General features: G+C 37.1%; 1 long non-coding RNA gene across 3 annotated transcripts in view; it reads left to right on the forward strand.

Moving 5' to 3' along the window:
* Nucleotides 1-17,955, forward strand: part of LOC131836239 (uncharacterized) — a 115,339-nt gene that overhangs the window by 69,840 nt on the left and 27,544 nt on the right. Inside the window, exons 2-3 of one of the 3 annotated variants that reach the window (XR_009355550.1) lie at nucleotides 10,251-10,287; nucleotides 12,089-12,126. The exons of 1 other annotated variant lie outside the window; for it this stretch is intronic. This is a non-coding gene — a long non-coding RNA (uncharacterized LOC131836239). The remainder of the gene's footprint in view (nucleotides 1-10,250; nucleotides 10,288-12,088; nucleotides 12,127-17,955) is intronic. One more of the 3 variants, XR_009355548.1, reaches the window with a different exon arrangement.

Below are 17,955 nucleotides of genomic sequence, written 5' to 3' on the forward strand. Positions count from 1 at the left end.
ATGATTACTTGCTATAAATTATGGTTTTGACAATTCACATTGGCCCAGATTCTGGAGACACAGACTTGAGTGTGAGCCTTAGCTCTGCCACTTAACCAACTATATGACCTTGGGCACTCTTATTTGTCCCTCTCAGATTTGTATTTTTCCATTTCCAAGTGAAGGAAATAACTACTTTGCAGTGTTATTGAGGAAGTGAGGAAGGAGGAAGATTATCGATAATTTGTGCATAATTCCTAGCACATAGTAGCTACTCCATTACACTTTGGTCTCCCGCTGTGTCAGTAAAGGATGGAAATAGGCTTTAGGACTTTTTCTGGAACCAGTAACCCCGTTAAGTCACAGTGGGTTAAGGACAAACAAACTGCCTGAGAGTTCTGTGATCCAGACCATGTCCTCCTGGTTTGCCTCTGAAAACCTCCCGAGGCTGAGACTCTGGAAGTTTCACTGAGCTCAGGAGAGACTTATCTCTGGCTCTCTCATGCCTGCTGCCATTGTTTAGATAAACTGCCCTTGTGTTAAATTAATGTGCTATAATTTGTAGTTCCCTAAGCTATTTGGTTGCACTTGTTAGCTCTTAATTTTCTGAGTGATTATAAATCGATCATTTGATGATCTGCTCCAGTGTCACCCAGGGTTTGTGACATTAAGCTGACTTATCTATCATTTGCAGGGTCATTCTTCTTTTCTCCTTTCTAATTTGGTAGAAAGTACTGACATTTGCTCTTTTCCAAAACGTGGAGATTTCTCTAATGGAATTTATTTAAAACTACCAAGTAGCAGCTTGACAGTGATGTTGCCCATTGATTTAAATTTCCCATCACCACCAGCCCTTGTCCTGGAGTGACCTGGCAGTTTAGTGGAGCCCCTATTCTTGCAGATTTGGAGGTCTGTGGTAGGAGATCTTTAATTTAACTCTTATTCTCACTCTCTGTTTTCTGTCTTTGCTTTCAGAACTTAGAGCACATGTATAAGACATTATAAATTCTTACAATTTTTAAGTGAGAGGACTCAATTAACTTCATTTGGGTGAGATCTGCAAGTTATTAAGGTGTCTATTCTGTCCCTGCCACCTAAAAGGAAGGGCTGTTGTTGCTCTACTAGAATAATTTGATGTAGCAGCTTCTTTGTTGCAGTGGATAATTATTGAGATCAAGCTGGGGAAAAACTCAACCATCTCTTGTTAATCAAATAATGGCTAATATTTACTGAGCACTTCCCATGAGCCAGGCACTGTGCTGAGCCCTTGATACAAATGACCACATTAGCTCTGAGAACATCCTTATGAATTCAATTCTATTGCTATCCTTATTTTACTGATGAGCCTCAGTTTGGTTCCAAGCCCCTGGTCATAACAGAGTGAACATGGCCAGGTACAGAGTAGAGATTACAACTTCACCTAGACAGTCTTTATGTAATACCATCAAGTGTTAAAAATTCCAGAAATGGTATGAAAAACCATAGATAGAGAATCTGCATCTTAGCAATTAAAGTCACCTCTAAAGATCCCTTACCTAGGTCCTGTTTTAAGGCAAGTTTTGACATCATTGACCTGTTCTGAGCTTCCAGATCCTTATTTGTGGAAGCCCTATTGTTAGTTACTGATAAAGGCTTGACCTGCAAGATGGCAAGAAAGAAAAGTGGGGGAGGTAGTTGCTAGTCTTACATTGGCTTCCTTTACTGACAAAAACTGTCTGTTTATTACTTTGTGCCCTCCTTGTGCTGACTCACCATGAAGTCCATGGTGTATGATGAACATATGGATTGGCATGTATATATATAAACATAAAAAGTGTCTGAACAGGGGCACCTGGGTGGCTCAGTGGGTTAAAGCATCTGCCTTCGGCTCAGGTCACGATCTCAGGGTCCTGGGATCAAGCCCCGCATCGGGCTCTGCTCAGTAGGGAGCCTGCTTCCCTCTCTCTCTCTGCCTGCCTCACTGCCTACTTGTGATCTCTGTCTGTCAAATAAATAAATAAAATCTTAAAAAAAAAAGTGTCTGAACAGGGTGCAGAGTAGAGTGGGTATTGTATGGGGACCAAGTTAACATATGAATCTGAAATATGAGTATAAATGTAGAGAAGTGGAAGAATATATAGGGTTAATTTGGTGGGAACAATTCTTTCTCAGCATTTTCAAGTCAGAATAGTAGGTCAGATTTTTTTTTTTTGTTAAGATGTCAGCCACTAGTATAAAATATGTGCAATATATGGATAATGCATAATACTAAAACATAAGAGACGTAAATATTTTTAAATTCCCCTACACATTAAGAGAACTGGTATTCTTTTTAGATGCTTTTCCTAAGTCAACACACAACCTCTTCCTTTTTCCCCTGGAATTCCTGTGAGGCAAATTCTTTTCCAACTGGTGTTTCTAAATGCTAAGCCCAGTGGTTACTTTTCTCCTGGAATTTCTCCAACTATATAATATTGCCAACTAATAAATACCAATTCTACTTCTTTTCCTCTAATGCTGTTTTGGTTCTTGGGTGTGAAGGATAGTAAAGGTTTGGCATTGCAGAAGTTAGATATAGTTAATTTTTCAGGAATTTTAATCTTTAGGCTGCATAAACTTAACAACTAATGGTAAAAGAAATGAGGACGTGGATAAAAAGGAAACACAAGTCAATGTGAAAGTTTTTATAGGTAATACTTTTGTTTCATGGGGAACTATATGTAGTATGTTAATAAGTTAGTTTAAATAATTTAAACCCTAATCCCACAGGTTAAGCTGAAAATTAAATTATGTAGCTAGTGAACGATGGGGAGGTTTTATTTATTTATTTATTTTAAATTTATTTAAATTTTACTTAATATACAGTGCATTATTCATTTCTGGAGTAGAATTCAGTGATTCATCACTTACATATGACACCAGTGCTCATCACAAGTGCCCTCCTTAATACCCCCCAACCACCTCCCCTCCAGCAATGCTGCAAGTTTGTTTTCTATCATTAAGAGTCTCTTAAGGTTTATTTCCCTCTCAACTCACTCCCCTCATATGTTCATCTGTTTTCTTTCTTAAGTTCCACGTATGAGTGAAATCGTATGGTATTAGTCTGTCTTTGACTGACTTATTTCACTTAGCATAATACACTCTAGCTCCATCCATGTTGCAAATGGCATGACCTCATTCCTTTTGATGGCTGAGTAATATTCCATTGTATGTATATAACCATCTTTCTCCATCTGTTGATGGACATATAGGCTTTCATGGCTATTGTTGATAATGGTACTATAAATGTCAGGGTGCATGTACCCCTTTGAATCTGTATTTTTGTATCCTGTGGGTAAATACCTAGTAATACAATTGGTGGATCACAGGGTAGTTCTATTTTTAATTTTTTGAGGAACCTCTATACTGTTCTTCAGAGTGGCTGCACCACAGTTTGCATTCCCACCAACAGTGTAAGAGGGTTCCCCTTTCTCTGCATCCTTGCCAACACCTGTTACTTCCTTTCTTGTTAATTTTAACCATTCTGACAGGTGTGAGGTGGTATCTCATCATGGTTTTGATTTGTATTTTCCTGATCATGAATGATGTTGAGCATCTTTTCATGTGTCCGTTAGCCATCTGGATGTCTCCTTTGGACAAGTGTCAGTTCATGTCTTTTGCCCATTTCTTAACTGGATTGTTTTTTGGGTATTGAATTCGATAAGCTCTTTATAGATTTTGGATACTAATCCTTTATGTGATATGTCATTTGCAAATATCTTCTCCCATTCTTTAGGCTGCCTTTTAGTTTTGTTGATTATTTTCTGTTCTGTGCAGAAGCTTCTTATGTTGATTAAGTCCCAATAGTTCATTTTTGCTTTTGTTTCACTTGCTTCCAGTGATATGTCTAGTAAGAAGCTGCTATGACCAGTGTTGAAGAGGTTACTGCATGTGTTCTCCTCCAGGATTTTGATGGTTTCCTGTCTCACATTTAGGTCTTTCATCCATTTTAAATTTAGTTTTGTGTATGGTGTAAGAAAGTGGTCCAATTTCATTCTTTTGCATGTTGCTTTCCAGTTTTCCCAACACCATTTGTTGAAGAGACTGTCTTTTTTTTTCCCCATTGGATATTCTTTTCTGCTTTGTCAAAGAGAGATAAACCATATAGTTATGGATCCAATTCTGTGTCCTTTATTCTGTTTCATTGATCAGTGTGTCTGTTTCTGTGCCAATGCCACACTGTCTTGATGACTACAGGTTTGTAATACAGCTTGAAATCTGGAATTGTGATGTATCCAGTTTTGTTTTTCTTTCTCAGGGTTGATTTGGCTATTCAAGGTCTTTTGTGGAGCCGTACAAATTTTAGGATTGTTTGTTCTAGCTCTGTGAAAAATGCTGGTGTTATTATTTTTTTTTTAAAGATTTTATTTATTTGTCAGAGAGAGCGAGTGAGAGCGAGCACAGGCAGACAGAGTGGAAGGCAGAGTCAGACGGAGAAGCAGGCTCCCTGCGGAGCAAGGAGCCCAATATGGGACTCGATCCCAGGATGCTGGGATCATGACCTGAGCCGAAGGCAGCTGCTTAACCAATTGAGCCACCCAGGCGTCCCACTGGTGTTATTTTTGATAGGCATTAAATGTGTAGGTTTTCTTGGGTAGTATAGACATTTTAATTATGTTTCTTCTTCTAATCCATGAGCATGGAATGCTTTTCCATTTCTTTGCATCTTCTTCATTTTTTTTTTTTCATAAATGTTCTTTAGTTTTCGGAGTACAGACCTTTTATCTCTTTAGTTAGGTTTATTCTTAGGTATCTTACTGGTTTTTGTGCAGTTATAAATGGGATAGATTCCTTGATTTCTTTTTTTGCTCTTCATTATTGGTGTATAGAAATGCAACATATTTTTGCATATCGATTTTATATCCTACAACTTTGCTGAATTCATGTATTAGTTCTAGCAATTTTTTGGTGGGATCTTTTGGTTTTTCTGCATAGAGCATCGTGACATCTGCAAATAGTGAAAGTTCGACTTCTGCCTTGCCAGTTTGGATGACTTTTATTTCTTTTTGTTGTCTGATTGCTGAGGTTAAGACTTCTAGTTCTTTGTTAAATAACAGTACTGAGACTGGATTGTTCTTGACTGTAGGGGAAAGGCTATCAGTTTTTCTCCATTGAGGATGAAATTAGATGTGGATCTTTCCTATATGGCCTTTATGATATTGAGATGTGTTCCATCCATCCTTACTTTGTTGAAGATTTTTATCAAGAATGGATGCTGTGTTTTGTCAAATGCTTTTTCTGCATCTATTGACAGGATCATATGATTCTTATCCTTTCTTTCATTAATGTGATTTATCATGTTGATTGATTTGCAAATATTGAACCACCCCTGCAGCCCAGGAATAAATCCCACTTGTGGTAAATAATCCTTTTAATGCACTGTTGAATTTGATTTGCTAGTATTTTATTGAGAATTTTTGTGTCCATATTCATCAGGGATATTGGCCTATAATTCTTCTTATTATTGGCATCTTTGTCTGGTTTTGGGATCAAGGGAATGCTGGAAGTTTTCCTCCCATTCTTATTTTTTGGAACAGTTTCAGAATAATAGGTATTAATTCTTTTTTAAATGTCTGGTAGAATTTACCTGGGAAGTCATCTGGCTCAGGGCTTTCAGTTGTTGGAAGGTTTTTGATTACTGATTCAATTTCTTTGGTAGTTACAGGTTGTTTAGCTTTTCTATTTCATCTTGTTTCAGTTTTTGTAGTTTGTAAGTTTCTAGGAATTTGCCCAATTTTCCCAGATTGCCCAGTTTGTGGGCATATAATTTTTCATACTATTCTCTTATAATTGTTTGCAATCTCTCCTCTTTCATTCATGATTTTATCTATTTGGGTCCTTTCTCTTTTCTTTTTCAAAAGAGTGGTTAGGGGTTTGTCAGTTTTATTAATTCTTGTGAAGAACCAGTTATTAATTTTGTCGTTTTGTTCTATTGATTTTTGTCTGTTTCTATACTATTTATTTCTGCTTTAATCTTTATTGTTTCCCTTCTTCTGCTGGCCTTAGGCTTCATTTGCTGTTTTTAACTCCTTTAGATGTTAAGGTTAGGTTGTGTATTTGAGACTTCACTTGCTTCCTGAGGTAGGCCTGTGTTGCAGTATACTTCCCTCTTAGGACTGCCTTTGCAGTTTTGGATTGTAGTGTTTTTATTTTCATTTGCCTCCATGTATTTTTAAATTTTTCTTTAATTTTCTGATTAACCCATCTATTCTGTAGTAGGATGCTCTTTAACCTCCATGTATTTGAGGACTTTCCAAATTTCTTCTTGTGATAGACTCTGAGTTTCATAGTGTTGTGGTCTAAAAAAAATGCATGGTATGATCTCAATATTTTTGTACTTGTTGAGACCTGATTTGTGACTCAGTACATGATCTGTTCTGGTACATCTTCCATGTGCACTCAAAAAACGATGTGTACTTTGGTGCTTTAGGATGAAATGTTAAGTCTATCTGGTCCAGTGTGACTTTCAATGCCATTGTTTTCTTGTTGATTTTCTGCTTAGATGATCTGTCCATTGCTATAAGTGAGGTGTTAAAGTCCCTCACTATTTTTATATTATTAACAATGAGTTTCTTTATATTTATTATTAATTGGATTTATATATTTGAATGTTCCCCAAGATCTGTTAGATCTTCTTGATGGATAGACCCCTCAGTTATGATATAATGCCCTTCATCTCTTGTTACAGTCTTTGTTTTAAAATTTATTTTATCTGATATAAGTATCGCTACTCTAGCTTTCTTTTGACATCCACTTGCATCGTAGATGGTTCTTCATCCCCTCACTTTCAATCTGTCTTTAGGTCTAAAATGAATCCCTTGTGGCAACATATAGTTGGATATTATTTATTTAATCCATTCTGATACCCTATGTATTTTGATTGGAGCATTTAGTCCATTTACATTGAGAGATTATTGAAAGATATGAATCTAGTTCATTGTGTTATCTGTAGAGTTGGTGTTTCTGGTGATGTTTTCTGGTCCTTTCTGGTTTCTGTTGCTTTTGGTGTTTTTTTTCTCCACTCAGAGAATCCCCTTAATATTTCTTGTAAGGCTGGTTTAGTGGTCATGAACTACTTTAGTTTTTGTCTGGGGAACTTTATCTCTTCTTCTATTCTGAAAGACAGCCTCCTGGATAAGGAATTCTTGGCTGCATATTTTTCCCATTTAGCACTTTGGATTTTTTTGTTTTTGTTTGTTTGATGATTTTTTAAAGTTTTTTTTTAAAATTTGTTTTCAGCATAACAGTATCCATTATTTTTGTACCACACCCAGTGCTCCATGTAATCCATGCCCTCTATAATACCCACCACCTGGTACCCTGACCTCCCACCCCATTTAGCACTTTGAATGTATTCTTCCACTTTCTTCTGGCCTGCCAAGTTTCTGTGGACAGATCGGCTGTGAATCTGATCTGTTTTCTCTTGTAGGTTAAGGACATTTTTCCCCTTGCTGCTTTCAGGATTCTTTCCTTGTCTATTTTGTGAATTTGACTATGATATGCCTTGGTGATAGTTAGATTTCGTTGAATTTAATGGGAATTCTCTGTGCTGCTTGGTTTTTGATACCTGTGTTCTTCCCCCAGATGAGGGAATTTCTCAGCTATAATTTACTTGAATAAACCTTCTGTCCCACTTTCTCTCTTCTTCTGGGAGTCCTATGATACTAATATTATTCTGTTTTAATAAGACACTGAGTTCCCGAAGTCTTCCTTCATGATCCATGACCTTAGTTTCACTCTTCTTTCAACTTCATTATTTTCCATAATTTTATCTTCTATATCACTGGTTGATCCTCTGAATCATCCCTCCTCATTTTTATGGTCTCCATTTGGGTTTGCATCTCAGTTAAACTATTTTTAGTTTTGGCCTGACTAGATTTTAGTTCTTTTATCTCTGCAGTAAGGGATTCCTAGTGGGTTTTTTTTTTTTTTTTTTAAGATTTTATTTATTTGACACAGAGAGAGAGAGAGAGAGAGAGAGAGAGAGAGAGAGAACAAGCAGAGGGAGCAGGAAAGGGAGAGGGAAAGAGAGAATCAGGCTCCCCACTGAGCAGGGAGCCTTGTGTGGGGATCAGTCTCAGGACCCTGGGATCATGACCTGAGCCAAAGGCAGACACTTAACTGACTGAGCCACCCAGGTGCCCCGCTAGGGTCTTGTGCTTTTTTCAAGCCCAGCTAGTATCTTTATAATTGTTTTAGATTCTTGTTCAGACACCTTACTTATATCTGCATTGATTAACTCTGGCCATATTTACTTCCTTCTTTTGGGGTGAGTCATTTTGGAGGGGGGAAAATAATTTAAAACTTTAAAAATAAAAAAAAATTAAAAAAATTAAATAAGATAAAATAAAATACATAAGGAAAGCTAGATCCTAGGTGTGTTTTGGTCTGCTTGTTACGAGAAGTTTGTTATAAAGAATGTAGAAAGAAAAGGAAAAATAAAAAATTTTAAAAAATATATAAAATAATATAAAGAAATGAAGTGGCTGTATTTCCAAAAAAAAAAAAAAAAAAAAAAGAAAAAGACCAAAAAAAAACCCCCAAACAAACAAAACCAGACAAAAACAAAAACAAAAATAAACCCAAACAGAAACAAACAACAATCAAAGAACCCCTCCCCCTACCAAAGTATAATGCTAGATCCTGTTTCCCCTAGAGCTGAAGTTTTGCAGCATTCTATAATTAGTGGACTTGGTGTGGGTGAGGGGTTTGTGCTGGTCTTCCTGGAAAAGTACCTGCTGCTCTGATTCTCAGGTGGAATTGCCCTAGTGGAGATGTGCCTGCTGGGTGGGGAATGGGGTGGGTTTGCTGTGGTGGCTCTATTCTCCACTTGGTGGTGCTGTTTAGCTCACTGAGGTGGATCAAGCTGGTGGGTGTGGGGAGAAAATGACTTTGCTTGTTTTCTCATCTCCGGAATGGGAAATGCATGCCACTCTTCTTTAGTGAGCACTCACAGACGTGCAAATAATGGTTCCTCCTGTGTCCCTGTTTTCTGTCAGATTCCCACCTTTACCCTGTGTCAGAGCTGTCCACCTGCCAAACGGTGCAGCAGTCCTGTGTTTTAATCTCAGGATGGCTGTGTTTCAAAACCCCACACTTGCAGCATCTATAGGTACTGATCCTCTGGGGGAGGGTTTCCCTGCATTGTAGCTGGTGCTGATTAGTAGCAGAAGGCAGTGGTGGAACCCTGCAGCAGTTCAGAGTTTATGGTGAATTGTAACACACAGTTGGGACCAGGTTTTTTAGCCCTCAGCTAGTGTCCTTATTCCACACTGGGGGAGGGACAGCTTGATGGCACCCACATGGTTTTGTGCCCAAGGAGGGGCCATACCTCCTCTTCCAAATGCACTCCAAGCAGGTGAACTGCTTCTTCTCCTGTTACCCTGGGGACTCTCAGGCTGCCCACTGCTCTGGCTCAGCTCTGCTTTCCCACCAGAGCACCGCCCAGTTCCCCAGGCACAACCTGTGTCACAAACTTCTGATACCTTAGAATATGCACTCCGCTATTTATAGAAAACTGGTCATAGTGTAGTCCTCTCCTTTTCCCATCAATGGTTTTGAGCAATAGTCCCCCCCCCTCCCCACCCCATGCCATGCCTTTTCTCTTTCTCTTCTTCTCTTAAATTCTCTCTTCAGTCAGGGCTTTCTCCTCCAGGGAGCACCCACTACAGTTTTCTCCCTTGGATCAGCTTTCCACAGTTCCTACCTTCCATGGGTCACTTTTCTGGTTTGTAGAGGTATAGCTTTTTTCTCTAAGACTTCCAATTGATTTCTTGGGTGTTCAGAATGATTTGATATTTGCTGGCTGTGTTTGAGTGAGGAGACAGGCTTAGGGTTATCCTACCTCTCTACCATCTTACCTCCCTCTGATGGTGAGGTTTTAGAACTCTTCTGAGTTCTAAAGTAAGTTTAGAACTTGGACCTCTTACATTTTAAACAAAAGAGTACCAGGACAAATATTAAATTTGGATTTATAAATTCAGTATTTTTCTCCCTCACTCAGGAGAGACTTTAGAATCTGAGAATAGCTGAGCAGAAGTGTGTAAGGGATCATGGTGTTAGTATATGAGACAAGAGTTTAGGGATACAGCCTATCCTTTCTCTAACATGTCTGAAATTAATGAGGCTGTTTGGACTTATTGATAGAAATTGAATTGAATTCATTCCCTATCTACAAAATAAGGTTTTTGTTTTTGTTTTTTTTTCATTATGCTGTCACATAAACTTGGACCCAAACCCATGTCTTTGACCAGCAACGAGAGGCAAGACCAAAGAAGGTTATGGAGGAGGGTGAGCAATTTCATTTTCAACAAATCTCACATAAAAAATCCTCTCCTTTCCATTCCCTTTACTATAACTCCAGTTCAAGATCTTATGTTACACTTAGTGTTGCCTAGTAATGATAATAAGTATGATTATAATTAAAGCTCACATTTTTAAGTACTTACTATGTACTGCATATCTAGTGCTTTCCACATATTAACTCCTTTAATCTTTACAACCAATGTCTGCAGTAGGTAATGATATTTCTGTGCCTAGTTTATAGATGTGGAAACAGGCTTGGTGGTCGAGTAACTTGCCTACTGCCTTCACACAGAACGCGCCAGAGCAGCAATTCCATATCAGGCAGTTGGACTCCAGAGCCCAAGTCTGTAATCACTAATACTTTGTTGTCTTCCAACTAAACGTCTTGTCTCTTGGCTAGCCTTATGCTGCTGTCAGATTTAATGTTCTTAAAATACTACTTCGAACATTTTATTCCTGTGCTCAAAAGCTTTCCTGGCCTTTCCCCAAACACACAGTAAAGTCCAAACTCTTCGGCCAGGCAATACACAGTCTGGCTCCAGGCTAGCTTGCCAGCACCATCTCCTCTAACTGCTCTCAGTGACCTTCCACTCCTGGCAGGCCAGGCTCCTCACCGCCTCTCTCACCCTTGGCTGGACTCTGCTCTGGACTTACTAGGTGTTTTTCTTCTCTTTGAATCTTTGGTTATGTCATTTTCTCTGCCAAGTATTTCCTCCCCTAGCTTCTCTTTTTCAGCTATTCAAAGTAGCATGAGGTTTGTATTCAGTGGAGGGTGACCAGGATGTGATGGGATCCTAAGCCATGCTCAGAGGAGAGAAGACTCAGGGACTAAACCACCGTCTTTAATTAAAAGGCTGCCATGTGGAAGAGGTTTTTAGAGTAGTTTTGTTCAGCGTGAGGCAGTGACAGCTAACTAAGACTTGTGAAAAGAAAGAAGTAAATGGAAGACAGCATGTCCTTTCATCTTGGGAGAGTTCTGAGTTTTAAATTTAAGATCACTAGGGAATAATTAGTCTTTACATTGGTGATTAAATTGTACCGTGGCCCACTGCTGGTCCACAAAGGTTTTCTTGATGGGTCAAAACTAGATCCAAAACTCAAGTCTGTCCTTTATATGGCATCTTCTCAGAGGGAACAATTCCATTGGATTTTGGTTTTGTTAGCCACAGAAGGTATCTGAATTAAGACTTATAAAATTTTGGTATTCATAAACTAAAATGTGTGCACTTACCAGCTGACTGAGGAGTAGTAATTTAACAAATGGTATTCAGCAATTGACAGAATGGCAAAACTATTTTGCATACTTACACATAGAGATTAGGAACGCTCAGGAAAGTTCCAGAAACACTGCTTCATGATTAATTGCTGCCTTTCTTTTTAAACTATGATAACATGATAATATTCATGTAACAATATTTGAATTAAAAATGTTTAGTTTATCGTTGTTGTCTATTTAGTTAATTGTGTGAATTGTTTCATTAACACTACAATATAGAGTAGGATATATTTGCTTCAAGAGCACGTTGCACCCATAGTTTGCCATTAACTAGACTTTAAAACTCAATGGCTCAGTATGAGTCTTTCTTACCTCTGTTGATGTATCTATATGTATATAAATAAACCCAAACCTCTTCTTACCCACTTCCAGATTGCTTTGCTTATTCATTGACTTAATTTTTATGATCACCTAGTACCACCCCATTCCCAAAAGAAGATAGGCCCTAGGATTCTTTGCATCTTCCACTTATGTTTCTGACAAAAATGTCTACTTGATATTTTTTTGCAGTGAGGATTCAAAAACCAGATGGATGACTCAATGAAATGGTATTTTTGCTTTCTTCTGATTTTATTTTGAACATATAGTGATTTATTCATTATAGGTGTACAATATAGTGATTCAACAATTTCATACATCACCCCATGATTTAAATATCAGCAACTTTCCTATATATCATATATATGTTAGCTATAGTACATTATATCCCTAGTACTTACTTGTCATATAACTGGATGTTTGTATCTTTAGGCCACCTTCTTCCAATTTCCCCTTTGGCAAGCACACATCTGATCTCTATTTCTAAGTTTTTTTTTTTTTTTTTCCAGATTCCACATATAAGTGAGGTCATACAGCATTTATCTTTCTCTATCTGACTTATTTCACTTAGCATACTGTCTTCTTTTCTTCAGTGCCCATCCATGTTGTTGCAAATGATAGGATTTCCTTGTTTTTTTTTTTAAAGGTTGAATAATAATCCACTGTATGTAAGTGTATGCATACATGCATGTTATATGTATATGTATGTCTATAGACTTCTTTATTCATTTATCCATTGATGGACTTTTATGGTATTACCATGTCTTGTCCATTATAGATAATGCTGCTATGGACATGGCGGTGCAGATATCTTTTTGAGTTAGTGTTTTCATTTACTTTGGATATAGTTCAAGAAGTGGAATTGCTTGATCATGATAGTCCTCGTTTTAATTTTTTGGGATCCTCCATAGTTTTCCATAGTGGTTTACCAATTTATGGTCCCAGCAATGCACATGCCAGCATTTGTTATTTCTTCTTTTAGATGATGATCATTTTAACAGGTATAGGTGAAAATCTTTTATTGTTATTTTAATTTACCTAATGACTATTGATGATCAGTACCTTTTCATGTACCTTTTGTCCACCTTTCATATATTTTATTTGAAGAAATGTCTGTTCAGGTCCTTTGCCCATTTTTAATTGGGTTATTTATTTTTGGTTTTGCTATTGAATTGTGTGAGTTCTTTATATATTTTGGATATTAATCTCTTATCAGATGTATGGTTTGCAAATATTTTTTTCCATTCAATAGGTTTTTGTTGCTGTGCAGTAACTTTTTAGTTTGAGGTAGTCCCACTCATTTATTATGTATTTTGTTGCTTGTGCTTTGGGTGTCATATCTAAACAGTCATTACCAATACCCATGCTAACGAGCTTTATTCCTATGGTTTATTCTAGGTGTTTCATGGTTTCAGGTTTTATATTTAAGTCTTTAATCTAATTTTGAGTTGATTTTTGTGAATAGTGTGTGATATGGGTCCAGTTTCATTCTTTACATGTGAATATCCGATGACCCTAGCACCATTTATGGAAAAGACTTTTTTTCTCCATTGAGTACTCTTGGTTCCTTTGTCAACTGTTAATTGACCTTATATGCTTGGATTTATTTCTGGGCTTTCCATTCTTTTTCATTGGTATCTATGTCTGATTTTATGCCTATACTATACTGTATTGACGACTATAGCTCTATAGTATAGCTTGAGATGAGGAAGTCTGATCATGCCTCATGCTTTGTACTTCTTTCTCAGGATTTCTTTGGCTATTCAGGGTCTTTTGTGGCTCCATATACAATTTAGGAGTGCTTTTATATTTCTGTAAAAAATGCCATTGGAAACTTAATAGGGATTGCATTGAATCTACAGATAGCTTTTGGTAGTATTTACATTTTAGCAGTGTTATTTCTTTCACTTTTATATTTAAGTCTTTAATCTAATTTTGAGTTTTCAGGTAAAGATCTTTTACTTCCTTAGTTAAATTTATTCCCAAGTATTTTATTGTTTTTGATGCTATTTTAAGTAGGATCCATTTCTTTCTTTTCCAAAAAATTCATTGTAAGTGTTATAAAAACAATACTGATTTTTGTATGTTAATTTTATGTACTGCAACTATACTGCATTCATTGAGTGATCTAAGTTTTTTGGTTGAGTCTTTAAAATTTTTTATATATAAAATCTTATCATCTGAAAATAGAGACAACTTCCATCTTCTTTTCCAATTCTGTACATTTTGTTTCTTTTTCTTGCCTGATAGCTCTAGCTAGGAGTTCTGGTATCATGTTGAATGGGAGTGATGAGAGTGGACATCCTTATCTTGTGCCTGATCTTAGAGAGAAAGCTTTCAAACTTTCACTGTTGAATATGATGTTACCTGTGGGCTTGTCATAAGGCCTTTATTATATTGAGATATGTTTCTTGTGTGCCTAGTTTGTTAAGAGTTTTTATCATGAATGGATGTTAAATTTTGTAAAATGCTTTTTTTCTGCATCTATTGAGATTATCATAAGATTTTTTCTTTCATTCTATTAATGTGATGAATCACATTGATTGATTTGTGTATGTTAAACCATCCTTGCATCCCAGCGATAAATCCCTCTTGATCATGATAAACAATCCTTTTAATGTGCTGTTAACTTTGGTTTGCCAGTCTTTGATTCAGAGTTTCTGCATCTATATTGGCCAGTAATTTTCTTTTTTAGTGGTGTCCTTTTCTGGTTTTAGCATCAAGATAATGCTGGCTTTGTGAAATGAGTGGGAGTTTTTCCTCCTCTTTAATTTTTGAAAGCTTGAGAAAGATTGTTCTTAATTCTTCTTTAAATGTCTGGTAAAGTTCAGGGGCACCTGAGTGGCTCAGTTGGTTAAGCAGCTTCCTTTGGCTCAGGTCATGATCCCACGGTCCTGGGATTGAGCCCCACATTGGGCTCCCTGCTTAGTGGAGAGACCATTTCTCTCTCTCCCTTTGCCTGCTGGTCTGCCTACTTGTGCTATCTCTGTGTCAAATATTAAAACCTTGGGGGCAAAAAAAATGTCTGGTAAAGTTCACCTGTGAAACCATCTGGTCCTGGACTTTTCTTCATTGGGAGATTTTTGATTACTGATTCAATCTTCTTACTAGTAATTGGCCTATTTAGATTTTCTATCTGTTCCTGATTCAGTCTTTGTAAATTGTAAATTTCTAAGAGATTTTGTTTCTTCTAGATCATCCAGTTTGTTGGAATATAGTTGCCTTTTATGATCCTTTGAATTTCTGTGGTATCCATTGTAATGTCTCCTTTTTAAAAATTTATAATTGTGTTGATTCTGGTTCTTTTTCTTTTTTCCTTGGTTATTATAGCTAAGGGTTTGTCAAATTTTTTTTTTTTTACGTTTTTAAAGAGCAACCTTTAGTTTTGTTAATCTTTTCTATTGTTTTTCTGTTCTTTATTTCATTTATTTTTGTTCTAATCCTTATTATTCCTTTTTTTCTGCTAACTTTGGACTCAGTTTGTTCTTTTTCTAGTTCCTTAAGTCTTGGAGTTAGGGTCTTTCTTTGGCATCTTTTTTGCTTCTTTTTGTTTTTGTTTTGTTTTTTATTTATTTTTAAATTTCTTTTCAGTGTTCCAGAATTTGTTGTTTATGCACCACACCCAGTGCTCCATGCAATATGTGCCTTCCATAATACCCACCACCAGGCTCACCCAACCCCTACTTCTCTCCCCTCCAAAACCCTCAGTTAGTTCCTCAGAGTCCACAGTCTCTCATGGTTCATCTCCCCTTCAGACTTCCCCCAACTCCCTTCTCTTCTCCATCTGGTAGACTTTTATTATTGTGAACTTCCTACTTAGGACTGCTTTTGCTGCATCCCACAGGTTCTAATATGTTGTGTTTCCATATTCATTTGTCTTAAGAAACTTTTATTTCTTCTTTAATTTTTCTTTTGATCCATTGGTTCCTCAGGACAGTGTTAATTTACATGTGTTTATGAGTTTTCCAATTTTCCTCTTGTCATTATTTCCTGTTTCATGCCACCGTGGCAATGGAAGATACTTGGCATGATTTCAGCCTTCTTGATTTTGTTAAGACTTGTTTTGTGACCTAACATGTAGTCAGTCCTAGAAAATGTTCCATGTGCACTTGAGAGATGAATTGTTTTGGGGATAGATTGTTCTGTATATGTCTGTTAGGTCCATTTGGTCTATAGCATTGTTCAAATATATGTTTCCTTATTGATTCTGTAGATTTGACCAACACTATAGACCAAATACTAAGGGGTCAATACATCAAGAAGTTAGTAACAAACATTTTATGAAACATTTTTGAGGGGGGTATTAAAGTTCCCAACAATTTTACTGTATTACTGTTTATTTCTCCTTTTAGCTTTGTCAGTTTTTGCTTTATATATTTAGGTGCTTTAATGTTACTCTCAGGGTAGTGAGATACAGCCCTCCATTGGACTCTGTGCTCAGTGGGGAGTCTGCTCAAGATTTAATCTCTCTCCCTCTGTGCCTGCCCTTGCTCATGCTTTCTCTCTCTTTATAATAAATAATCATTAAAAAATGAGTCTCCTACAGTGTGGAGATTCCTCAAGAAATTAAAAATAGAACTTCCCTATGACCCTGCCATTGCACTCCTGGGTATTTACCCCAAAGATACAGATGTAGTGAAAAGAAAAGAAACATCTGTACCCCAATGTTTATAGCAGCAATGGCCACGGTCGCCAAACTGTGGAAAGAACTAAGATGACCTTCAACGGACGAATGGATAAGGAAGAAGTGGTACATATACACTATGGAGTATTATACCTCCATCAGAAAGGACGAATACCCAACTTTTGTAGCAACATGGACGGGACTGGAAGAGATTATGCTGAGTGAAATAAGTCAAGCAGAGAGAGTCAATTATCATATGGTTTCACTTATTTGTGGAGCATAACAAAAAGCATGAGGACATGGGGAGTTAGAGAGGAGAAGGGAGTTGGGGTAAATTGGAAGGGGAGGTGAATCATGAGAGACTATGGACTCTGAAAAACAATCTGAGAGGTTTGAAGTGGTGGGGGTGGTGGGAGGTCAGGGTACCAGGTGATGGGTATTATAGAGGGCACGGATTTCATGGAGCACTGGGTGTGGTGAAAAAATAATGATACTGTTATGCTGAAAATAAATAAATGAAAAAAATAAATAAAATTCTCACATATTAAAAAAAAATGTTTGGTAGAATTCACCTGAAAAAAAAAAAATGAGTCTCCTATAGGCAACATATTGTTGGATCTTGTTTTTTTTTAATCTATTTGTCCGTTCTATGTCTTTTAGTTGGAGAATATAATCTGTTTACATCAAAGTTATTATTATTATTTTTTAAAAGATTCTATTTATTTGATAGAGGCACAGCGAGAGAGGGAACACAAGCAGGAGGAATGGGAGAGGGAGAAGCAGGCTCCCCGGCTTAGTGGGAGCCTGATATGGGGCTAGATCCCAGGGTCCTGGGATTAGGACCTGAGCCCAAGGCAGACACTTAATGACTGAGCCACCCAGGCACCTCTCATCAAAGCTACTATTGACAGGCAAGGACTTACTATTGCCATTTTGTTAATTATTTTTGGTTGTTTTATTGATTTGTGTTTCCTTATTTGTTACTCTGATGACTTTTTTGTGTGTTTGATGTGTTTGGGTATCAGTATGCTTTCACTTCTTCATCATGTTCGTTTGTGTAATTACTATAGGTTTTTTCCTTGTGGTTACCATGAAGCTAACGTAAAATATCTTAAGCTTATAATACCCTATTTTTTAAAAAAAGATTTTATTCATTTATTTGACATAGAGCGAGAGCACAAGCAGGGGTGTGGCAGGGAGAGGGAGAAGCAGACTACCAGCTGAGCAAGGAGCTCGATGTGGGACTTGATCCCAGCACCCTAAGATCATGACCTGAGTTGAAGGCAGATTCTTAACTGACTGAGCCATCCAGATGTTCCTGACTTTGGACAATTTAATTATTATGTGTCTTGGTGTAACCCTTTTCAGTTTCAATCCTTTTGGAGTGCTTTGGATCTCATGGATGGATATCTATTTCTCTTCCAACATTTGGGTA

The sequence above is a fragment of the Mustela lutreola genome, chromosome 7 (genome assembly GCF_030435805.1).
Source record: "Mustela lutreola isolate mMusLut2 chromosome 7, mMusLut2.pri, whole genome shotgun sequence".
Classification (NCBI taxonomy): Eukaryota; Metazoa; Chordata; class Mammalia; order Carnivora; family Mustelidae; genus Mustela; species Mustela lutreola.